This window comes from Zalophus californianus, chromosome 12 (assembly GCF_009762305.2).
Source record: "Zalophus californianus isolate mZalCal1 chromosome 12, mZalCal1.pri.v2, whole genome shotgun sequence".
In the NCBI taxonomy this organism is placed as follows: Eukaryota; Metazoa; Chordata; class Mammalia; order Carnivora; family Otariidae; genus Zalophus; species Zalophus californianus.
Genome location: NC_045606.1, coordinates 59,954,052 through 59,979,927, shown reverse-complemented (window position 1 = coordinate 59,979,927; position 25,876 = coordinate 59,954,052). Strand labels below are relative to the sequence as shown.

At 41.2% G+C, this 25,876-nt stretch overlaps 1 protein-coding gene and 1 long non-coding RNA gene across 3 annotated transcripts in view; one reads left to right on the top strand and one right to left on the bottom strand.

The window, feature by feature from the left end:
- Positions 1-25,876, bottom strand: part of CHN2 (chimerin 2) — a 288,691-nt gene that overhangs the window by 55,935 nt on the left and 206,880 nt on the right. The window lies entirely within an intron of this gene.
- On the top strand, positions 18,028-24,143 carry LOC113911422. Its single transcript, XR_004819461.1, has 3 exons — positions 18,028-18,104; positions 22,719-23,001; positions 24,080-24,143. It is a non-coding gene; the product is annotated as an uncharacterized LOC113911422 (long non-coding RNA).

Sequence of the window (25,876 nt, the reverse complement as noted above, 5' to 3'; positions counted from 1 at the left end):
GGTCAGAAAAGTCTTCAAAGAGGACGTGACATTGTGATGGACCTTGAAGGAAGAGCAAGAATTTGTTAGATTGAGAAAGAAGAAAAAGGAATTTAAAAATCACACGACTGGAGTCACACGAGTTTGAAACTTATCTGGGGACAAGTCTGGCATGACCCCCAAATAGTCATTACTATGATAGAGTTTTATTGTGATGGGTTTTGATTCTATCCGGAGATCTGCAGAATGGATTCATTCTTCTGAAGAGTCTTCTCAGCTACCCCCAAAGTTTAGTTGAGATGGGAAAATGGTCAGTGGTCATGCTTTGAGGCACATGGCTGCCCTTGCTCTTCTTAATGCAGGGTGAAATCGGGGGGTGGGGTGGGCAGAGAAAGGCTGGGGCAGCATGCAGGCAGGGGAAGCCATGAAACCTGGCTCCCATGTGGGCCGGGAGTGAACCACAGCCCACACACAGGTGTCAGGTTAGCCTCTATTCTCTCTGGGGTGAAACGCATTGCTTGGATCCAACAGCTATTGAATAATACTTGACACCCACCCCCTGGTTCCTGCCACTTGTTCACCACAGGCAGGCATGGTTTAGCTGAATGTTTGAGCTTTTAAAAATAATAGTTATAAGATGGGTATCAGACAGTGTATTAGGAACAATGGTCCCCATTCGAAAACTGGAACCCCACAGTTCCTGCAGTGATGGGAAAAGCCACACAAAGTTATTAAAAAGGAAGTCAGGAATCTGTGTTTTCATTCTGGTTTTGCCACCAGCCAGCGGGGTGACTGTGGGCAAGTCTTACCTTTCTGCATGTCCTCAAATGTTAAGTGACTAGATGATTTCCAAGGCCCCATCTAGCTTTAAATTTATGATTCTACCAGATTTTTCCCATCTTTTTGTGTCTTCTTCAATTTCTTTCATGAGTGTTCTGTAATTCCTAGAGTATAGGTCCTTTACCTCTTTGGTTAGGTTCATTGCGAGGTATCTTATGGTTTTTGGTGCTATTGTAAGTGGAATCATTTTCTCTTTCTACAGTTGCATTGTTAGTGTATGAGAAAGCAACTGATTTCTGTGCATTGATTTTGTATCCTGCCACATTACTGAATTGCTGTATGAGTTCTAGTAATTTGGGGGTGGAGTCTTTTGGATGTCATCTGCGAAGAGAGAGAGTTTGAATTCTTCTTTGCCAATTTGAATACCTTTTATTTTTGTTGTCTGATTGCTGTTGCTAGTAATTCTAGTACTATGTTGAACCACAGTGGCAAGAGTGGGCATCCTCATCGTGTTCCTGATCTTAAGGGAAAGGCTCTCATCTTTTCCCATGGATCGGAAGAATAAACATTATTAAAATGTCTGTGCTACCCAGAGCAATCTATACCTTCAACACCATCCTGATCAAAATTCCAATGACATTTTCAAAGTGCTGGAACAAACAATCTTAAAATTTGTATGGAATCAGAAAAGACCCCGAGTCGCCAAGGAAATGTTGAAAAAGAAAAACAAAGCTGGGGGCATCACGTTGCCCGATTTCAAGCTATATTACAAAGCAGTGATCACCAAGACATCATGGTACTGGCACAAAAACAGACATATAGACCAATGGAACAGAATAGAGAGCCCAGATATGGATTCTTAACTCTGCGGTCAAATAATCTTCGACAAAGCAGGAAAAAATATGCAATGGAAAAAAGACAGCCTCTTCAATAAATGGTGCTGGGAAAATTGGACAGCCACATGCCGAAGAATGAAACTCGACCATTCTTTAACACCATGCACAAAGATAAACTCAAAATGGATGAAAGGCCTCAATGTGAGACAGGAATCCATCAAAAACCTAGAGGAGAACATAGGCAATAACCTCTATGACATCGGCCACAGCAACTTCTTTCAAGGTACATCTCCAAAAGCTGGTGAAACTAAAGCAAAAATGAACTTTTGGGACTTCATCAAGATAAAAAGCTTCTGCACAGCAAAGGAAACAGTCAACAAAACTAAGAGGCAACCCACAGAATGGGAGAAGATATTTGCAAATGATACTACAGATAAAGGGCTGGTATCCAAGATCTATAAAGAACTTCTCAAACTCAACACCCAAAAAACAAATAATCAAGTCAAAAAATGGGCAGAAGACATCAACAGATACTTCTCCAAAGAAGACATACAAATGGCTAACAGACACATGAAAAAATGTTCATCATCATTAGCCATCAGGGAAATTCAGATCAAAACCACATTGAGATACCACCTTTCACCAGTTAGAATGGCAAAAATGGACAAGGCAAGAAACAACAAATGTTGGAGAGGTTGTGGAGAAAGGGGAACCCTCTTACACTGTTGGTGGGAATGCAAGTTGGTACAGCCACTCTGGAAAACAGTGTGGAGGTTCCTCAAAAAATTAAAAATAGAGCTACCCTATGACCCAGCAATTGCACTTCTAGGTATTTACCCCAAAGACACAGATGTAGTGAAAAGAAGGGCCATATGCACCCCCACTGTTCATAGCAGCAATGTCTGCAATAGCCAAACTGTGGAAAGAGCCAAGATGCCCTTCAAGAGGTTGTGGTCCATATAAACAATTGAATATTAGCCGTCAGAAAGGATGATTACCTAACTTTTACATCAACATGGATGGGACTGGAGGAGATTATGCTAAGTGAAATAAGTCAAGCAGAGAAAGTCAATTATCATATGGTTTCACTTATTTGTGGAACATAAGGAAGAGCATGGAGGACATTAGGAGAAGGAAGGGGAAAATGAAGGGGGGATATTGGAGGGGGAGATGAACCATGAGAGACTGTGGACTCCAAGAAACAAACTGAGGGTTCTAGAGGGGAGGGGGATGGGGGGATGGGTTAGCCCAGTGATGGGTATTAAAGAGGGCACGTACTGCATGGAGCACTGGGTATTATATGCAAACAATAAATCATGGAACACTACATCAAAAACTAATGATGTACTATATGGTGACTAACATAACATAATAAAATAAAATTTAAAAAAATGATTCTACCAGATCATTTTCCAAAACTGCAGTCCCTAATTGGCATTATTATGATTATTGTTACTACTAATTCTGCCTTACTAGCCAAATATTGAGATTTTTGTACAAGGCAATCCTACATCGTGATGACAGCCATTATGTTGCTGTTTTTACCATGTCTTGTAATGTTATAATTAAATTATGGTCTACTTTAATGTTTTTAGTGGTGTGCTAGAATTGGCTCAAAATGTGTGCATCTCTTCCTAGCTTGATTCAGTGACATCATGTTGGAAGCTTGAAATCAGCCAAGGTAGGAGTATGAACACAACGCAAACAGGCAAATATCAGGATTCCTTCTCCTCTTCTGGAGGGAAACATTCCTGGTGGTTAGACCTTTAGCAGCATAACACAGGTTATGGTGTTTCCAAAAGGATCCATAAAATTACTTCTTAGAAATCAAATAATATTTTAGTGGCTATTTGGATCATGATTTAATAATTTTTTTTAAGCTGGCTATTTAAAAAATAAACTGAAGTTGTTTTTTTTTTAAGTCAGAATTGTTAACATATAATTTACATGCAGTAAAATTCACTCATTTGATGTACACAGTTCTGTGAGTTTTGGCCAGTGGGCACAGTCATGTACTCATCACCATATAGTGACTGCTCTGCTTTGTCCCGTTTGAAGTTGGCAGAGCCATGTGACTTCCTTTGGCCAAAGAAATGGAACTAGTGACGAGCATCCCTTTCAGACAGAAGCCAGAAGCAGCAGTCATAGAAAAAGGACACTATTGGGCATATACTATGATGGGTATGGAACATGAGTAAGAAATAAATGTTTGATGCTTTAAGCCATTGATATTTGGGGCTTATTTGTTAATATATCCTAACGCAGACCATTCCCACTGAGACAGTGATGACTGTGTGAATGACAAAGCAGGTAAATTAGTTTGCTAAAATATTCTGCAAATTAAAAAAATCTCTCTTAGCATACTGTGCAGAGTCCTTCTTGAAAAAAGATCTCAAACTACCTCCTCCGGTTTCATTTCCAGACCTTCCCTTCCAGTATTCTATCCATCCTGAGTATTTGAAACTCCTTGAACATACTATTATTACCACTATCACCTACTGAGCATCTACTATGTGCCACACACTGTTCTCAACACTTCACGGTTATCTCATCTGAAGGACGACATCTTTGCTCCCAATTTCCTCTACTTAGCATGACCATCTCCCCTTTCTGTGTCTGAAAACATCCTACTTACCCTTTATGATACAGTTGAAATGTCATCTCCTTTTTGAAGTGTCCCTAACCCTCTCTCTAATGTTCTTCTCTACTAAGCTCCCAGGGCATTTTGTGCAAAATGTATATTGTGCTATTATTATTTGTCTACTTCTGTGGTTCTCCCACCCTGTCACCACAATTGGACTATGTACCTACTGCAGTGCTTATAGAGGGTGGTATTTCAGGCCAGGATGGAAACAGTGAGCAAGGGTAACATTCTGGGTGGGCAGGGAACATAAGTTTAACTTAAAGGAATGAGCTGTGATTGCATTTTAGACCAAAAGCCCAAGTCTTTTAAAATTGTACAGAATCCTCTTAAAATAATAGTTCTTTAATGGATGGATTTGGATTTAGTGTGGATAGACCCCTATCTCTCTATCAAATCTAAGCTGACCACCAATAAACCCTGACATGACCTGGTTGGGTTTTCACATTGGGTTTAGCACAATGGTCTCTGTTTCTCCATTGTCCGGGTGCTCCTGTCATAGAAGCAGGATGTTTGAAAATGCCTCTAGGTGCTCACCCTAGTTTATCTTGTTAAAGAGCTTTGCGGGTGGGATCCTAACTCTCTCTTACAGCTGGAGAGGCTGTGCCCAAGCTCCTCTTCCCATGGGACAAGTGGTGTCCTCCCTCCAGGGTAACATTTCTTGAGTCCCAAAGTCCCCCAGTGCTGAGAGCTTGTGTTCCCAGATAACCAGACTGCCTGGTGCCAGGCAATTTCATTATCTCCCCACTAACAAAATTGCTCTCACACTTGCCCCATGAAAAGGGAGATAAATGGGGTTGGGGCTATGTTCCTCCCCCTGGAACACAAATCCAGCCAGCAGATGCAGAGTCTCAGTGGGTCCTTCCATCTTCTCTTATCTGCCTGACCCTGGCTTTCACAGTTTCTTCCTTTCCTGTAAAACCTATTCCAAGGCCTAACTTATATTGTGTGATGTGTGGAATTCACCCCTAACCTTGGTGGATGACAGTTGGCAACTCAGGATGGACCCATCTTGCAAAACGATACCCCTCCACAAATTGAATAATAGTGTCAACAATTTGTAATCCATGAGCCGATGTATCAATTCATCGTCCCCTCATACTCATCATGGAACCTAGAGATAGCTTGATTCTCCCTATTTTAGAGGTGAGGATCTGAGGCTGAGAGGGCATGAAGCCTTGCCCCAGATCACATAGCAAATATGCAGTAGACTCAGTTTGAGAACCAAGGTTTTCTGACTTCACACCTCACTGCTCTTGCTCTCTGGTGGCACAATGAATGTAAATGTGACCACCAGTGCCATCTACTCTTTCACTCTTCCTGTAAAATGTTTCACAGTATTGACAATTCAGCTTTATATCGAATTACGTCTACAAAGGAGAGCATGCACCAGCCAACCATGGCCGGTCTTGCAGAGAAAGAGGAAATACCTTTCTCCCTCAACAAAGACTGAACAAATAAAGAACACTTTCAGAAAAACCTAAGAAGAAGTCCATAGGGTAAGGTTTCTGTGTGCCACCTGATCTAGCTGATGAAAACTCTGTGACCACAGCGGCACATAGTCATTTTCAAAGACAAAGGAAGTAGGAGAGTATAGTATAGTGCAGTTATAGTGCACATTGGGACCAAGGTGAGGCAAGCGAGGGGCAAAATTTAAGGGGAACTCACTCTCAAGTGCTGACCTTGCATCTGCACAACCCTGCGAGTGAGCCCCTCCTTCACTTTTGTGCCCTGCCTGCCCTCCTTGCCTCACCCAAGTCCCAGCCTGTGTATACCAAGTCTCCTCATCCCAGAACTAATGGTCTGTCAGATCCTGAGGGGCAGTATTGAAGGCTGTATCTCCAGAATGAGATCAGAAGCAAACTAGAAATAACACTGTCTTGCCCAGACAGGACCAGCTCTATGATTTGTCGGCCCAGTGCAAAATGAAAATATGTACTCCTTTTTCAAGAAATGATTAAGAATTTCAAGAAGGTGACAGCAGAATATTAAACCAAGTGAGGGTCTCACGCCCATGAAGCCAGCCCTGTGCCCGCAAGTCCTACCTAACTGCCCTGCTGTCCTCCACTGGACACGTGGCCCTCCTGGTGAGGTTTCCTCCTTTAGCACACACCCAGTTTTCTAGGGGATGACCTCTAAGAAATCTATGGAGATATCTCATCAGTAGCCACTGAAATTGTATCCAGATGGAATACAGAAGGCCCGAGTCCTGGGTGTGGTCCTATCTCAGATACTAATTAGGTTGTAAGACCCTGGGGCGTCAGGGCGCCTGGGTGGCTCAGATGCTTAAGCGTCTGTCTTCAGCTCAGGTCATGATCCCAGAGTCCTGGGATCGAGTCCCGCATCGGGCTCCCTGCTCTTTGGGAGCCTGTTTCTCCCTCTGCCTCTCTCTCTCTCTCTCTCTCTCTCTGTCTCTCATGAATAAATAAATAAAAATCTTAAAAAAAAAAATAAAAGGAAATGACATTTAAAAGAAAAAGACCTTGGGGGGTCAATCACAGAATGCCTTTACACGTAGGTATTCCACTTTGGGTTGGCTTATAACTTTGAATTTACAGATTACGGACTCCCAGAGGTTCATGGTTACTCTATGTGCTTAGAGAATTATCTACATTTAGATTAAATACAGCCTCCCTCAAAGTATTTGGCTCTTCCTCATATAAATGACCATTTTAAAATGAGGTAAATATGTTGTGGGTAATAAAAACACAAATCCATTTAAAAGCTTTGAATTAACAGTAGCTCTTTATCAACTGCTATTTTTCCAATCAGTGGATTTTTTTTTTTGAAAGATTTTATTTATTTACTTGAGAGAGAGAGAAGCTGAAGCAGACTCCATGCTGAGCTCAGAGCTGGACGCAGGGCTCAATCCCATGACTGCTTTTTTTTTTTTCTTTTTATGATTTTATTTATTTATTTGAGAGAGAGAGAGTGAATCAGTGGATTTTTTAAAAAAGCACTAATATGTAATTCTGGAGGCTTCTGTACTACTGGACTGATCTCACCATGGACTGGTAACAAATGGATCTCAGATACCTCTCTGCCTACCACACTTTTTTTTTTTAAGATTTTATTTATTTACTTTAAAGAGAGAGCACGAGCATACACGAATGGCAGTGGGGAGGGGTAGAGGGAGAAGCAGACTCCCCGATGAGTAGGGAGCCCGATGCAGGGCTTGATCCTAGCACCCCGGAATCATGACCTGAGCCAAAAACAGATACTTAATTGACTGAGCCACCCAGGAGCCCCATGTCCACCATACTTTAATCAGCGTATTACTCTGGGGTCTTGATACAATTACAAGCTCACAATTAATCCAGAACCTTATCTGCCTTGATTTCATTTATGTATTGAGTAACTATTTACTGAGTACCTATCATATTCCGAGGATTGTTCTCAGAACTGGGGACACAGTGAACATAATAGACAAAAATCTCTGTCTTTATGGAAATTATGTTGTCATGTAGGGAGAGACAGACATTAAACAAGTAAGTGAATATATGTAAATATGTATAAATAAGTACATATTAATTATAAATAATATATAGTCATATATTCATATATAATATATAAATATATGATATATTTATATATTATAAATTTATGTTAAATATATATTTATATATTAAATGTATTAATTTATGCATCTACTTATATACGTATTAATAAAATTTATATAAAATATATAAATATATAAAATAACTATAAATATATATAATAAATATAAATCTATAAAATAAAGCAGAGAGGGGGACGGTTGAGCCACAAATCTCTGCCCAGTTATCTAAAGCCTCATTGGCTTCTTTTCCTTCCAAGCCTCCACCATCGTTTTGTTGATTCTCTCTGCTTCAGGCTCTTACCCCAACCCCAGTTCAGTAGCGTGTACGATTAATCATCTGCCTCTAGTTGCATGGATAAGGAAAATTGGAGGGCCTCTTGCTTCTCTCTCTCTCTTTAGTTTATTGTGGTACACAAAGTAATAAATTATGCACACACTGTTCGTTTGATTAATTCATCTGTATTAGCTTTCTGTGGCCGCGGTAACAAATGACTACAGGTTTGGTGGCTTAAAGCAATGCCAGTTTATTCTCTCACAGTTCTGGAGGCCAGAGTCTGAAAGCAGTTTCTCTGGGCTGAAATCAGGGGCTATGCTCCCTGTGGAGCCTTTAGGAGAGAATCAGTCCCTTGCCTTTTCCAGCTTCTGGGGGTTGCTGCCATCGCTCAGCTTGGGGCTGCACCATTCTAACATCTTCATATCCCCCCGTGCTCCATCTTCCCACAGATGTCCCCTCTGTGCCTGTCTGTACATTCCCTTCAGCCTCTCTCGTAGAAAGACATTTGTGCAGTACATAGGGGCCATCTGGATAATCCAGATAATCTCATCTCAAGATCCTTAATTTAATCACACTTACAAAGATGCTCTGCCAAATTAAGATAATATTTACAGGTTGCAGGGATGAAGACCTGCTGTCTTTGGAGCCCCCTTATTTCACCTGCCACAACATCCTTCACCACTCACTCACACTCTGCACCTTCCTACAGTTTCAAGGTGGGCAGACATGACTGATTGGTGCTGACAGACAGTGCTGCAAATAGACGAAACAAACCTTCCTATTTGCCTTAAAAATATCCGTCAAACGAAAGTAAAACATACACCCTAAGTTTCTTTTTCTTTCTTTCTTTTTTTTTTTTTTTAGATATATTTACTTATCTGAGAGAGAGAGCAGGAGGAGGCGCAGAGGGAAAGGGAGAGGGAGAGAATCTCAAGCAGACTCTCCGCTGAGTGCATAGCCTGATGTGGGGCTTGATTCCACAACCCATGAGAACATGACCTGAGCCCAAACTAAGAGTCAGACACTCGACCGACTGTGCCACCCAGGCACCCCTACACCCTAAATTTCTTAAACTTCTACCATATTCCCTGGGAAAGATCCTGGAAGCCACTTCATGAAACTCAGAGTGGAATACTGACTAACCACAAATTGAGCTTGGCCCTCGATCATTTTCTCTGGAGGAAGAGAAAAGGAAGTGATACCAGCATGTCCCAAGAGTGGTTTTCTTTAGAGCGGGGTGAACACCAGGTTACCCCCCACCTGGAGTCCCTTCCTCGTTGCTTGGCCTTTGCCCAGACTGTGCCACATGCCAGGAACGTCTGTGCTCCTGCCCTTTGTGGCCCAGCTGGAGCTTTCCCTGCACTCAGTGTTGGCTCATGAGGGCCTCCCGGGGCCTCCCGGGCTTATCCATCACAGCCAGTGTTTATTTGGGTGAACTGCGTGTCAGGTACTATGTTCAACACAGTTGCAGAGCTCCGTAAGTGATTCAGAATGAAAGCAAGTAGTCTCATCTACTCCTAGGCCAAGGGCCAGCCACTGCAAAGTGCCCGTGGTGAGTGCGTTAGGATTTGCAAACCATATGGTCTCTGTCCCGTCGGGAGTATTCAACTCTGCCACGGTAGGATGAAAATAGCCATCGTCTCTACTGAAATCATAGTGTCTACAGCTGGGTGTGGCTGTGTTCCAGTAACACTTTATTTACAAGACAAAGTTTACTTATTCCTGCTCTAGGCCCAAAGAACAGATTCTTATTCCCACCATAAGAAGTTGAACCATTTCTATTGATTTAAAGACGTCAAATTTGCTTTCCATTATTACCTTTCCAAACCAGGGTTCCTGACACTTAGATGATTTTTCAGACACTCACTGAGTTACTGTAATTCTAATAAAACTTAATTTTTTAGAGACCCCATTTTTCCTATAGTTGTCAGGTTTTCTCCTGAACTCCCTGTGTTAAATAAGGGGTTATAATGTCATCTTTCCCATCTGGGTTTATTCTGCTAAGCTTGTTACCAAAAAAAAAACAAAAACAAAAACAAAAAAAACCCCATATTTTTGCAAAGTTATCAAGTGTCTCTTGTAGTACGAAGCTCCCATGGCTGGATTTCAGTGTTAACTTCCAGGGCACAGACTGATTTGTAAATCAGAAAAGTACTATAAAAAATGGTGCTCCCCAGTACTTTATCAAACTTAGCATTTTTGATTTATGAATCACCAGTCCAGGCCCTGTGCCAGAAGTTAGGACTGATTCCTGTCCTCAAGAAGTTTATAGTCAGGTTAGTAATTACAGAAGTTAGTGAGCGATTATAATATAATTATATTTATATAATCTATATTTATATATAATGTTATATATAAACAATGTAAATTATATAATTATAAATTATATAACATGTTACATATAAAATATATAATTATATATAATTTGCAGAGTCATAAAAATGGCTAAGTCGGGAGAGATGTAGCGTGCTCCAGGAGCCCAGAACCCTCCCTGACTTCCCCAAACAAATGATGGGTCACTTGAGCCCTGAAGGATGGGAAGGAGAGACCCAGGCAGTGAGAGTGAGTCCAGCACAGTGTTTCAGGCAGAGGGAACAGGTTCTGCGAAGACTTGGAGCTGAATTAGAGGGTGACCCAGCACGTGAGGGTGCCTGGAAATTAGAAGGTCAATGAGTGAGGCAGGCATGCATTAGATCATGTACAGTGTTACAGGCTACCCAAGGCAGACGGGATTGCATCTAGAAGTTTCGAGTGGGGGAGCTGGTGAAGGATAGCTTGAAGCAGAGGAGTGGCATGGTAAGATATATAAATGCGAAGGTACAAACTAATAAAATAATTACGGTAAAGCTGTTGTGTCCCTCTTAAGAGAGTTTAAAAGTCCTCAGGGGGCTCGCCGTAGATCATGTCTGACCTGTAACACCAACAATGTGCTTCTAAGGAATCATTTCTTAGCACTAAAATCAAAGGGCCCAGTCTGAGCATGATATTGTGAATTTCTGGGAGGATCAGAAGCTGTTAATGTTTCTTGGAGGAAAAAAAGAAATCCCAGAAAGTTTAGAAAACAAGGAAAAAGTTGTCAGAATCCCATCCTTTAATAAAATAAGGTCTCAGATGTTTATAAGTAAAAAGTCTAGATACAGGAAACCCAGAACTCAGATATTAACATTGTGTATCAAATAGCCATATCCCTGAAATATAAAGCTACTTATTCAGAATAAAAGTCATTAACCCCTGGATCAGGTTAATGGGGAAGTTTCTGAAATTCCCTGCTTGCAGTGTTTCTCAAAAACGCTTGCCAAGAAGAATTGTCTGCCAAGCTTTGAGAAATACATATCTTGGGCCTCATTCTAGACTAACTGAACAAGAACCTCTGAGGATAGAGCCTCACATTTTTACAAAGTTCCCCAGGTGACTTTAATGTGTAGCCAGGGTTGAGTTATTGTTTGCTTGTTTGCTATTTAAAATATATCAGCTTTAATTAGGTGTAACTGACATATAATAAACTGCACATATTTAAAGTGTATAATTTAAAAATTTTTCACTCATCATTGATACCACCTATCAAGTCTATACACCCAGGAAACTACCATTACTTTTAAGAAAATGAACACTATCACCCCAAAGTTTCCATGTGTTCCTTGATAATCCCTCCCTCTTACCACTGGTTTTGAGAAATTTTTTAAAAAGATTTTATTAAGTAATCTCTATACCCAACATGGGGCTTGAATCCACAACCCCAAGATCAAGAGTTTCACACTCCACTGACTGAGCCAGTCAGGTGCCCTGGTTTTAAGGAATTTGATTATAATGTGCCTTGGTGTAGATTTTGGTTCTTGGGGTTTGTTGATACTCTTGGATCCCTGGATTTACAGTTTGCATCAAATTTGGAAAATTTCTGGCCACTATTTCTTTAAAGATTCTTTTCTGTCTTCCCTTTCTCTTTTATCTCTTTAAGAACTCCAATTACACGCATATCAGACTGTTTAAAGTTGTCCCATGCCTAAAGCCTTTATTCCTTTTCTAAAAAAAAAAAAAATCTTTTTGGATAGTTTATATTTCTGTCTTTAATTTCTCTAATTTTTTCTTCTGTAATTTCTAGTCTTCTGTTAATACCAGGTAGTGTATTTTTCCTTTCAAGCACTGCAGTGTTCATCTCTAAAAGTTTGATTTGGATCTATTTTATATGTCCCATTTCTCTACTTAACTTTTTGAATATATGGAATATAATTTGAATACAGTTGTCATGCCCATTTTAATGTCCTTATCTGGTCACTTCAATGTCTCTGATAGTTCTGGATTGATAAGTCTCTTCCTTATGGGTCATGTTTTCCTGCCTCTTCCCGTATTTGTCATCCTTTACTGGACACGCATTCTGAATTTTACTTTCTGGGTGCTGGATATTTTAGTATTCCTATAAATGTTCTTCAGCTTTGTTCCTGGACACAGTTAAGTTGCTTGGAAAGAGTTTGGCCCTTTTATGTCTTGCTTTTATGATTTGCTAGGTCCATCTGGTGCCGGGCTCAGTCTAGGGCTAATTATGCCCCACTCCTGAGGTAGGAAACGCTGAGTACCCAACTCAATGATCCATGAATTATGAGACTTTCCATCCTGGCTGGTGGAAAGAGTCACTATCCCTGGCCCAGTGTGAGCCTCCACACTGTTTCCTTTGATCCTTTCTCCTGGTTCTTTCCATGGTCTCAGCTAGTCTCCTCACACACATGCCCTGATACTGCTGAATTTGCGGCACTGATATCTGCTGAGTAGTCCAGGGGACCTACGCCAGAGACCAAGATCTCCAGCTTTCTCTTCATGCGGCTCTCTCATTGCCCTTACTTGGTTCTGTGAACTCAGCTCCTTGCTCTCCCTGGACTCTCAGCTCCACCTCCTCATCTCAGAGAGTCCTCTGGGTTCTGCCTGAGCCTCTCCTCCTTGTACCATTGCCTGGGAACTCTCGTAAGGCAGTAAGCTGGGGCAATTGTAGGGTTCACCTTGTTTGTTTGCAGACACTGTCTTTTGTTGTCTGATGTCTAGTGTCTTAAAAACCATTGATATCTATCTATCATCTATCTATCAATCAATCTATCTATCTGTCTATCTATCTATCTATCTATCTATCTATCTATCTATCTATCTATCTAATCTATCTATCCATCCATCTATGGCTGTTTTAGGGGTGAAGGCAAATCCAATTCTTATTACTCTTATCTTGGCCCGAAGAGTTAGTCTAGAAAAGTGAGTCTTAACCCTTGCATATACACTGAAATCACCTTGACAGCTTAAAAAACTACTCTTGTTTCTGTTCCTTACCCAAAGATTTGGATGTAATTGGTTGGGGTATGACGTGGCATCAGGGTTTTTAGATGCTCCCAGGAGATGCTACAGTACTTCCACAATTCCTTTATTCCCCACATATTCTAGTCTAAAAACTATACATAGCAGATTTTACCAAAGATTAGGAAGGATAAGAGTTGGACGGAGGCAGCATTTTTAAAGCATCACCTTGCAAATCGCTCAGAACTGTGTATTAGACATCTGTGTTCTTTGAAGGTCCCAAGTCATTCTCCTTGGCCTTGACACCCCCATGAGTCTCTACCTCTTGCTCTGCCCCGACCCCCCAACAACCCAGGCACTCAAGCTCTCTTTCTCTATGTATAATGATCCAAAACAATTATATTATATATCCAAAAAAATTTTAAGATACCTTTCTACTTTGCCTTTTTCCTTTTCTGACCATTCCTTGAGAGATTTCCCTTTCATAAATGACCTGTCAGGGTATTTTCCTAAACAAAGGTTTATCTACCCAGGAGAGAAATTATGCTAAGCTCCTTAGCAGGAAGAAGCCACTGTGGTCTATTATGGTTTTAAATGGTATAAGTGCTGGGTGAATGAAAATAATAGATGTCTGTGTAAGGTCAGGTTATGGATGCCCAGCAAATGTTTTTAAATTTTATATTTTCCAGTTTGTATACAGTGAAAATGTACTATTAAAATTCTTTTGCAAGAAACAAATACAATTTATTTTTGAATGTAAATTAATTTTTAAAGGACAGAGCAAATACATTATTTCTATTTATGTAAACATTGGAAAGCAATAGTATTCCCCTGTGGTAGATTATAAAAAATATTTATCATCTCTTTTGTTTATCTGTATTTCCTACTTATTATTCAGTGAGCAAATACTACATAACAACCGGATCAAAAAGTAAGCCTTATTATTATTAACTTTAATAAAAAACAACTATCTGAAATCAAAGTTTAGATTAGAAGTACTTTTCAGATTAAAAAAAAAAGTTGGGATTGGGACATAAGCGTCTGAAACCCTGGCAATTTACTCTGAGCGTGTATTGAGAGCCCAATACTTAGGAACCTATTGCAGTTTGCATCCACTTGAAATAAAGTAGCTTATTCAAATACCCTCCATCTACCCATTGAAGAGAGAATCATAAGCCTTAGAAGCTTGATGGATTGTATAGATACAGTTGATTAACAACTATTCTCTGGGGGCGCCTGGGTGGCTCAGCCGGTTAAGCATCTGCTTTCGGCTTGGGTCATGATCTCGGGGTACTGGGATCCAGCCCCACATCGGGCTCCCTGCTCAGCAGGGAGTCTGCCTCTCCCTCTCCCTCCGCCGCTCCCCCTGCTTATGCTCTCTCTGATGTTCTCTCTCTCAAATAAATAAAATCTTAAAACAAACAAACAAACAACTATTCTTTGTAGTTTCTCTCTGGGGAACTTGAATATGTCTTCTGGGTGTATCTTACATGATGTGTACCACACACAACCCTTCTGAGCACATAAGACCAAATGCCATCCAGAGTTAGAAAGCAGGTTCCTTCTACTTATCCTCGGGTCAGCCTGCCCTTCTGAGAGCCAACTGGGGGATGGGCACTGGCTGCAAGGAGACTCTGAAGTCAAACTCTACCTCCACAAATGCTTACTGAGTCTTTAAAAATTGAAAGCTTGTTTTTCATTAATGTTCATATATAATATATAAAATTCAATAGTTGAACATAATATAAAAATATAAGTCCAGGCATATAAAAGCCAATTTACCCATTTTAAGAAGTGTGAATGAATAGTGGGGTCCTTCACATGCAGCTTAGACTTCCTGTTCAAAGACACAGTAAGGTCAGGGGCATTCCTGGACCCAGTAGCTTCAGCATTATTGGGAGCTGGATAGAGATATAGAATTTTGCACTCAGAGCAGGCCCACCAAATCAGAATCTGTCCTTTCACGAGATTCCCAGGACTGGGAGGAATATGAAGGCTTGAGGCACACTGCTCTAGTATTCTGTGGTTTCCAACTCAAGCCTCACTCCACTGCTTGGCACACATGCTGCTCTTCCAATACAGATGCTTCATTTTTAGGGCAAGCAGGACCTAGTGAGAGAGGATCACTTTATTCCACATCTTAGTTAATATGCTGGACTGATGAACTCTAGCCTAGAATGAAACAATCCAACGTTTACCCCTCACCATGATCCAAAACATGAAAATATGTGGTAGACTCTTCCAGTAGGATTTAGAGAAGTGTGCATGAATTCTCTCTCAGCTTAATGGCTTCCTTAGGTGTTACATGAAGTCTTATCCATCCAGCTTTGAGGAAGGTGAATTCTCTGAAGTCCTAGACCAGTGGTTCCTAACCTTCGCCTGCAGTAGAGTCACCTGGAGGACGGAAGATACTGATTGCTGGATTGATTTAGTAGGTTGTGGGGGTGGAGGGGTGAGCAGATTTGCATTTCTAACATGTTTACAGGCAATGCTGATGTTGTTGGTCCTTGGACCACGGATTGGAAATTGCTCTCTTATCCTAGACCATTCACTTTTGGTTCCTCTCATGTGGTCCTTAAAAAATATTGATTAGACAGATGGACCAACAGAAACCAACTTACTGGTTTCTATTGTTCTCTCTCATTATAGCTTGCTTATATCTTTTCCAAGTATTGTAAATGGCAAGTTTCCTGAGGGCAAGGACTATGTCTTTAGGCCTGTTGTAGTTGAATTGTGTCCCCTGCAAAAGATATGTTCACCCCTCTATTTGTGATTGTGACTTTATTTGGAAATAGGGTCTTTGCAGATATCACCAAGTTAAAATGAGGGCATGCTAGATTAGGCCAGGTTCTAAAGTAATGACTGGTGTCCTTACCAGAAGAGGAAAAGTTGAACAGAGCAACATACCAGAAGAAAAGTATGTGAGGATGGAAGCAGAGATTGGAGTGATGTGTTCACAAGCCAAGGAAGGTTAGTTAAGGATTGATTGCTGCAAACCACCAGAAGCTGGTAAGGGGCAAGAAAAGATCCTCCCCTAGGTCCTTCAGAGAGAGCATAACCCTGCAGAAACCTTGGTTTGGACTTCTAACCTTCAGAATTGAGAAAATAAGTTTCTGAGAGGGAGGGAAGCAGACTCCCTGCTGAAGGTGGAGCCAGAGGTGGGGCCCGATTTCATGATCCCAAGATCATGACCTGCGTCAAAATCAAGAGCAGGACACCTAATTGACTGAGCCACCCAGGCACTCCGAGGATGTAGATTTAAAAAGTAAAGTTAAACTACATGGACTTTTCTGATGTGGCATAAAACTCTAACCACTTAATCTACCTTAGTACACTTCTCACTTTACCAGAAAAAAAAGTGTCAGATTTGAAAAAGAAAAGACAGGTAAGAAAAAACATTCTCCATGTTGAATTCATGCTTGCTGCACACAAAAGACGGGTTACTCAGTTTATCTCTCTTAGTTGTTGGGGTTAACAGAGAACTGTAAGGTTCCTTCTAAATCAGGAGACACTACATCTAGGTTTGTCCAGGACAATTCTGGTTGACTCCTGTAAACTATGTCTCATTTCACTCTAAAAAGTCTGGGTATACATGGAGTAGTCACCTTAGTATAAAAGATCATTTATGGTCAACACAAGAAAAACAACCTGGTGCTTCCCATCCATGACTTTGGTTCCTGCCAATGCCCTCAGCCCCATCTTTCCCAATTCTACCCATATTCCTAATCTCATTTCACTTGCAAGACTTTCCTTGATACTCCTAAGGTCCTTCTTGGATTTCCAGACTTTATTATGAACCATAGGGCATAAGTCAACTGTAGCCTGAGTTTTATTTATGTACACATCACTTTTTGCCAATCCACATATACTTAAAAAAAAATAATAATCCACCTCTACGGGATGCAGCACCATGCATTCAGCACTAGAGGTGCATAACAAATATTTGCTGACTTAAACACTAAATAGAAGAAATGGTACTAAATAAAACACATCTGCCAGTAAGAGTTGTTTTTCTGATGGAAAAAATATATCAGTGCAAGAGCGGCAATTCTTTTTGGTAACCACTTTCTGGAATGTCTTTTTATATACTAGGAGTTACAGAGCTGTCAGCCAACGGAGTACTGTCGGAGATACAGCCTCCCACTTGTCAGCTCTGATTCCACACAAGCCTTTTTCTTCTGGTTGCAGCAGCCAAATTATAGCTCGTGAGAAAAACATAATTATATTCCAAAAGGCCAGGGATAGCAGCTGAAAATACCCTAACGATGAACAAAACAACAAGAGATAAATGAGGATTACCCGTGATGCAAAGCTAATCCAAAATATTCCCAGGACTATTATAAAATGATTTCATATTTTTTGTCTTCTGTTCTCCAATTTAAAAATATTAGTTAAATATTGGTCTGGTTGATTGACAGGTACAGATAAATCTATCATATTTCCATATTTACTAATAGTGTTGGTTCCTTCCAGTACATACACATACCCACACTCTCAGACCCACATTCACACAAACAGCCCCCGCCCCCTGCCAATTTCTTCTGGTAGACCTTCCCAATTAAAGAGCAGAATGAATTTATTAATTACATTTGCATACACAAGGATCTTAGCAAAATTCTTGCTGACCTATCTGCATATTGGGTAAGGCATCATGTTGTAATTATGCCTCAGTTCTGTGGTGGTGAAAGTTCAAACAATTTCATGGACCCAGAACACAAAAGAAAAACAGGAGACGACAGCTCTGCCGTACTTCTGACTGAGAGGGTGAGTAAAATGTAGATTTCTGAGTTATAGTCTTTTAGTTGGCTAACCTGAAAAGCTTTGTTTCTTTCTGGGTTGCTCTGGTCAGTAGACTAGACAATGAATTTATGGGGAGAGGGCAGTGGTGGTTAGCTCATAGCCGACAACAGGAGGGGAACAGCAAACACTTACTAGTCTGGGGCTGTTTGCTGACGGAACTTGCAGCCCTCCAGAACTCCAATAGCCTTTGGGATATCAGAGTATTGTAGCAAAACATGTAATTCATGTTTCTGGGTGCAGATGTTATCACTGGACATTTCTCCTTAGGAATAAATACGGAATTTCCAAGTAGGGCACACGACCTGGAGGCAGAGAGTCAAAGGAACCAGTGAAAAACCAGCTCACAACTCTTCCACTCCACATGCATACCAGCAGGATAAGAAGATAGATTGTTGAAGAGTAGGAAAGAATTCATGAGGAGATACTTTGGCTAATGCAGGTGTGAGTCCCACCCCTGAATCCCGCAGGAATGGAGGGTATTTGACCTGTGTTGATGTGACCTGAGCCATCTCAAGGTGAGACCCTGAGGCTGTGGGCCCTCAGGGTGAGATCAGAGGAAGGTGTCTGGGAAGAAACAGCATTTCTATCTAACTTAGGGCAACCAGAGATAATCACAGATACCTGTGAACCAGAGGTGGGTCACACAGTAGAGGGTTATCTAGGAGTTTTTCAAATTCAGGCCATCAGGATCATCTGAAAGTTTAAGGGAACTTAGAGAGTCGTTGGTGAAAGGGACAGCTGGAAAAGCAGAGGCTGAGGGGGAGTGGCCCCTGGAGACACCTGTGCATGGCTAAGGTGGACCTTTGACCATTTCCTGGTATTGCCCCAGAGTTCACGGTCCTAGTTCTTGACTGTTGGCCTGGTAAAACTATGAATACTCCTCTGTCCCCACCCTGTTTACACTCACTCTTTAATTGTCTGGTTTGGAAGATGAGTTACATGGTCACCTGGGCATTACTCATGTTGTAATAGCTGCAGTCGGGGGTGGGGGTTTCCAGTGGGGCAACCTCCTAAGAACCCATAAATGTGCCTACCAGGTTCCATGGGTGCGAATAATTCTTATGATAGTACTATCAAGTAAGAGCTCTCCCACTTCTCCACATCCTTACCCTATGGGTAGTGATCTGGGAACAACAGTGTAGAAGGAGGGAAGCTGATCACAACCCTTTGCCTGGCAGCCGACATCTTCTCTGCCAGCCATGGCCTGGGGGGCGAGAGACTTACCTCTCTATCAAATTAGGATTCTCTACTATTATTCAGGATTCGGAATTCTAGTTATTAAAAGAAGACTGTGCTTGGAGATTGAAAGTGATGGTAGGGCTTTTTATCAGCTGCAAGTGGCTAGAAGCATCAGGGGGCATGGCAGCTATGATCCCAGGAGCGGCAGAAAAATGTTCTCAACTCTATAAAGATGCTAGCTGGGCAGCTACACTTGGATCATTTTTTGTGAGCTGGGCTGGTTCCGCACACAGGCACTTATGCTGCCTCCCCTCTGGGGCAGATCCTCTTGATTTTCTGCCTGACAGGGGCTTTCCCCACTTCTCACTTGCCAACACGACCCTGATTTGGTTTGGCCAGCAATGTATTCAGACCCAGGGAACTGATCAAGACTGGTCCAAGCCAGTTTCGGAATCTTGTTTCCTTTTGTCAATGACGGTCTACGGGAGGGCCTGGGCCCCGAACTGGTCAGTGAGATGGGATGGAAAGAAGTGCTGGAGAGAGGTTTTCTCCTGCGAAAGGAAGAAAGTAGGAGCTTCTTTTTGCTATCACCTCCCCGCCCTCTGCTTTGGACATTGTCATGTGATGATGCCTGTGACAGGACAGTGATCTTGTCATGCACTTGCTGATCAAATTGAGGACAGCCCTGTGCTGAGGTTGGCAGACGGGGAATAAAAAGATCCTGGGTCCAAGATGAAACCATTGGTCCCAACCCATCCTAAAACCACCTACGCTGGCCTTTCTGCTGAGGAAACAATAAATGTCTTAGGTTTAAATCTGTTAGCTGGACTCTGTTACTAATAAAGAATTGCTGTCTTCAAACACTAAGAAAATATTAAAATATATGTCTGATGCAATGCTTGCTTCTTTCTAAACACAACGGAAGTAGTTTCATAAAGGGGAGAATCCTAAAGTGGATTTACTTTCTCCTAGGAACAGCATGGTTACATTCCTTACCAAGGTTTTATACCTCCAATAAATTATAGCACAGACAACATATGAAAGCAAAGATGCATCTACAAATCATTAGGCAACATGCTAATTACATAAGAGCCTCTATATGATAAAGTTCACATGTATCACAAAAGCATACTCTAATGTTACACGTGAATTTTTAATTTATATGAGATATAAACATCTAAATTTCATCTAGTCACAACAAATTTCAAAATCAAATTTCCACCTTACAATGTTGTCTAAACCTATACTAGGACCCACCCAAGTCTTGCTCTTAAAGATGTAGCGCTACGGAACTCAAACACACACTCCAGGCAACTGAACTCTGAGATAAGTGTGTGCATGTGTGTAACCCCTGCTTTGCTCCAAAAAGTGTGAGATGGCTGATCCATGATGTAGGTTGTCAAAGGTCATCAATTTCTCAACTTACAAAGTAGATTTTGTGTGAGTGGTGTAAGATATCAAAGCAAAAACCAAAGCAAACTAAAAACAAAACAAAACCAAGCCAAAAGAACCTCTCAGTCTAGCTCCAGCTATCCCTCACTGTTCCTTTCCAAAGAGATCAGAAGTGTTTATAGAACATTTCACTGTTATTGTTTAATCACCTGATTGGGTTTGGTTCTGAAAAGACTGATATCTCTTCTTTTCACTTCTCTGGCTAAGTGCATGCATTGCTATTACAGATAAATCTCTGCCAACTTCTACACTGCTAAGGCAAAAAATAGGTTCATGTTACAATTCTGAATGTTTTTGAAGTCGTCTCAGTATGGTTAGCCAAATATTTTGTTCTTGGAAAACACTAAACAAGATGCTTATGATACATTACACAGAGCAAGATTCAATAAGCCCTTGATAACAATCAAATACGGTAAAGACTGTTGAGGTGGTGACCAAACCCATTTCCACCCTCTCTTGAGTAACATCCAGCTACATTCCCCAGCCTCCCTTTAGTTTGGTGTGGCCATGTGCCTGAGTTCCAGCTAATGAAATATGAGCAGAGATAACGTGCTACTTCCAGGACCGGCCTGTAGACACCTCCCAGCAGGATCCTCTAAGCCATTTGTGCCGGCTGAACGGAAGATTCTCCTATGATCTCCATCACTAGATCTCAGTATTTAGTCTCAGAACTCCTTTACATTCTTAACATTTATTTTGGACCCCAAAATCTTTCATTTCTATGGGTTACATCTATTATGACTTACCAAGAAACTCTTAGAATCTTAAATCATTAAAAAAATAGAAACATAAACGTTATAAATACTAAATGCCTTAAATGTTGGTATGAACAATGTTTTTATGAAAATTAACCATATTGGCCCCCTCCAAAAGAAATCTAGTGACAAAAGTGGCATTTTTGCAACTCTCTTTAGTGTCTAACTTAATAGAAGATAGCTGGAGTCTCACATGTGCGTCTATATTCCATTTGTTATGTTGTTTTGGTTGGAGAACATACAAAAAAATCCAGACCTTCCCAGATAAACAGCTGGCAAAGAGGGGACCTTGTGGAAATAGTCTGAAATGGTCTCAGGGACTGCAGGGTCCTTGGATTGTAGCTTTGAGACCCAGTGATTTAGAGAAAGACAGATCCCTGGGACATAAGGAGTCTCGGCTCTTGACTGACCACATGAAAGCCTGCCCAACCAGAAACACCCCCACTGAACCATAACTTAAGTGAGAAATGAGCTTTGGTTGCATGAAGCCACTAAGATTTGGGGATTTATGTGTTACAGCAGCTCGCAATTCTTCTAATGAGAACATTAACTCATGTGGTGGCAACCCTGTGCCAGGCTTTGTTCAACATATTCAATCCTCTAACAATCCTATGATGTGGTTGCTTTTACAGTCTACATGTTGGAGGTGAGGCTACTGAGGCACTAAGAGGTAAAGGGAATTATACAAAGTCCTACAGTTAGTAAAAAAGTCTGGCTCCAGAGTTCACCACTCTCTGCCTACTACCCTCACCTAAGTATTTACCAACACCATCTTCCAACTTATACTCCAGACAAGTGACCCAGACATGCATAACGAATATGTACTTGCACTAAAGACTTGCTTGCTCGAAACAGAATATGGAGAGCAGCTAGCCTTGGATTGTTCAGAAAAGATGAGAGATAGTAGGAAATAAACATGTGAAAAGGAGTTCCTGAATACTCTAGAGGAGACATGGTACAATGGTCAAGGGTGTGGTAGGCAGAATTCTAGATGGCCTCATGACCTTGCCACTTGGTAACACTACCCCGATGATATTACATGGCGTTGAGTTGCATGATTATGTTATATGGTAAAATGGATTTTGCAGATATAATTAAGAGCACTAATTAATTAACCTTAAGATAGAGAACTTACCTGGATGGATAATCATGGGTCCTTTAAAAGCATAATATCTTCTCTGTCTGGTAGCAGAAGGAGAAGTCAGAAAGATGTGAAGCATGACAAAAACGATGCTTCACTGATGGATCTGAAGATGGAGGAGCTCTGTGAGAAGGAATAAAGGTGGTCTCTAGGAAAACACCCCACCACACAGCAAGCAAAGGAAATAAGAACCTCAGACCTACAAAACTGCAAAGGACTGAATTCAGCCAACAACCTGAATGAGACTAGGAACAAATTCCTCCACAGGGCCTTTAGAGAAGAGCCCAGTTACCCACACCTCATGTGGGCTTTGCAACACTCTTTGGGAACCTGGGTAAGTCTGCTTGTACTTCTGAGAATTGTGAGTTAACAGATGAATGTTTTAAGCTGCTAATTTGATGGTAATTTGTTACAAAGAAATACAAAAGTAACAGAGAGCAACTCAAGAGAGATTGTATCTGTCTCAAGGTATTTGCTTAAGCAAGAATGCCTTTGCTCTTTTGTCTCTCTTCCTAGCAACGGGTGACAAATAATCATAAGTACCAGCAAATTTTCCTACAAAAATAAAAATGAGTTAAAAAAACCCAAACCACATATTTCCTTATAAATATTTTCAATCTACCACTGGCAACTTTAAAACTTGTAATCCATAGTAGTTTATTATTATAAGCCACAGAAAGCGAAGACATTTTTTAAAGCAATATTTTTGATGTAAAAATTTTAAAGTCCTAAAATCCTTTAACCTCTCTCATAGTCCACTCTTTTTTTTTTTTAAAGATTTTATTCATTTATTTGACAGAGTCAGAGAGAGAGCACAAGCAGAAGGGAGGGGCAGAGGCAGAGGGAGCCCCTCTCATGGTGCCCCTCTCATGGTCTACTCTTATGAAGAAGTCTTAGAAAATCCTAGAATTAAACACCACACTCAGGCACAGACCCTGTAAAATGTGTGCAGCTTTTAGTTTTTACCTCAGTACAAACTAATTTTTTTTTAAGGGAGACATATTGATGTATTTGAAAGTAAACTATTTGCGGGCACCTGGGTGGCTTAGTCAGTTAAGCATCTGCCTTCAACTCGGGTCATGATCTCAGGGTCCTGGGATTGAGCCCTGTCTTGGGTTCCCTGCTCAGCAGGGAGTCTGCTTCTCCTTCTTCTTCTGCTCCTGCCCCCTGCTTGTGCTCTCTCGCTCTGTCTCATAAATGAATAAAATCTTAAAAAAAAAAACAGAAAGTAAACTATTTAGAAACAATTATTTTATTTTTATGTCTTGCTCTTTCTTTAAAAAAAAAATAGCTTCCTTACCATAACATAAGAAGTAGAAAAAATAAGATTAAATTTAGGGGAAAAGTTAGAATACCCACCAAGGTCACAAGGTCATAAGGTCACAAGGTCACACGGTCCTACACTTCCACAGGAGATGGGCCTGAGACTCTGAGAAGCTAAAGAAGATTTTTAGGGTCCATAAGATGAAAGAAAACCAGCATCTGAGAAGATGAAGAATTTTCCCAGTTCTCCAAGAAAAATCCCTTTTATGGTCTGTATCATTCAATATAGGTTAGGAGCTGCTACAGCAATAAAAAAAAATCCCCAAACCTCAGTTACTTGTATCAACAAAGATCTATTTCTCATTCCAGCTGCATGTCTTCTGTTAGAGTTTGGTTGGGAGCTCTGCTCCATGCTTCATTTTTGGAGAATGAGGTTGTCAGCAAACACCATCTCAGATGTCGCTGGTTACCACAACAAGAGGAGAGAGCATGCTGGAGGGTCTTGAACCAATAGATAATGCCATGATCTGGAAATGATATATATCATTTCCTCTTATATGTCACTAGCCAGAAGAGCCAGATGGCCCTACCTAACCCAAAGGGGGCCACGTTGTACATCCCATCATTGCCTGAAAGGGGCAAGAACAAGCAATATCTCATATGGGTACCGATGACTACCACAGGGCTCATTATAAAGGGTGTGACACCGTGTACCGTATCACAGTTAATAGTCAGTGGGTGTCCTATGACCACTTTTTTTTTTTTAAGATTTTATTTATTTATTTGACAGAGACAGAGACAGCGAGAGCAGGAACACAAGCAGTGGGCGTGGGAGAGGGAGAAGCAGGCTTCCCGCTGAGCAGGGAGCCCGATGTGGGACTCGATCCCACGACTCTGGGATCATGACCTGAGGCAAAGGCAGCCACTTAACGACTGAGCCACTTTTTATAAACTCTTTGCATCATGCAAAGGATAGTTAGGTAAATACGAAACTGGGCGGGGTGCAATATCATAAGGCCCAGGATGCGGCTCTGTCAGTCTTGGTTAATGTGAAGGTAAAATCCTCCAGGAACAGGCCTCCAGTGGCCAGGGAGGTAAAGTAGGCCAGGGAAGCTGGATCACTGACCAAACTGTATGGAACTGCAAAAATGTCTGCCTCCTCTGAAGGGGGAGGGGGCTTGTAACTTTCAGTAATTTTATTGCCATATGAGGCTGTTAACCTTGGACTACTAGATATTTTGATTTTTTTTCTTTTTCAAGAAGAAAAACTGGAAGTCCGGTTCATTTGTAAAATCTCCAAAATTAAGGTATTTTTGAAAACAATGTGCAAACCAGTCAAAACATGTCTGTCAGCCAGATGTGGCCTGCGGATTGCCAATTCATAGAGAAATTCTATGTTGCTGACTACTTGCAGAGCCATCGGTTATGACAGTCCACCGAGCAGAAGGCAGTGTTGATGTCCCCTGGGGAGAGGGCCACCAAAAATGACATCTCACAAAATCACGGCAGGGGAAATGAAGGGCAAATGACACCTCATTGGTGGCCTCAGTGCTGAAATCACTGCTGAGGATGTCTTGGTTCTACAGGAACCAAACCCCTACCCAAATCACTCTAGGCGAAGGCGATTCTAAACTCCACCAGGGGACTTGCCTGTAATTGTTTACCACTGTGTCTCCACAATCTCAAAGGAGGTCCGGCAAATGGAAGGTGCTCAATAAATTATGTTAAAGGAATGTGGGAGGTTGCATGGAACTGATTTAAAACCTATTTCTGCAGAAGGAGAACACATGTGATACCCTTTTCTGCCCAGGGACAAAAACGAATTTTGGTTGTTTGTTTGTTGTTTTGTTTTGTTTTGTTTTTTAGGACATTCTGCCCAAATCTAAATTGCTTACTTTGAATGGTATCTTCCATGCTAAACAGTAGAACTATAACCACATGGCACA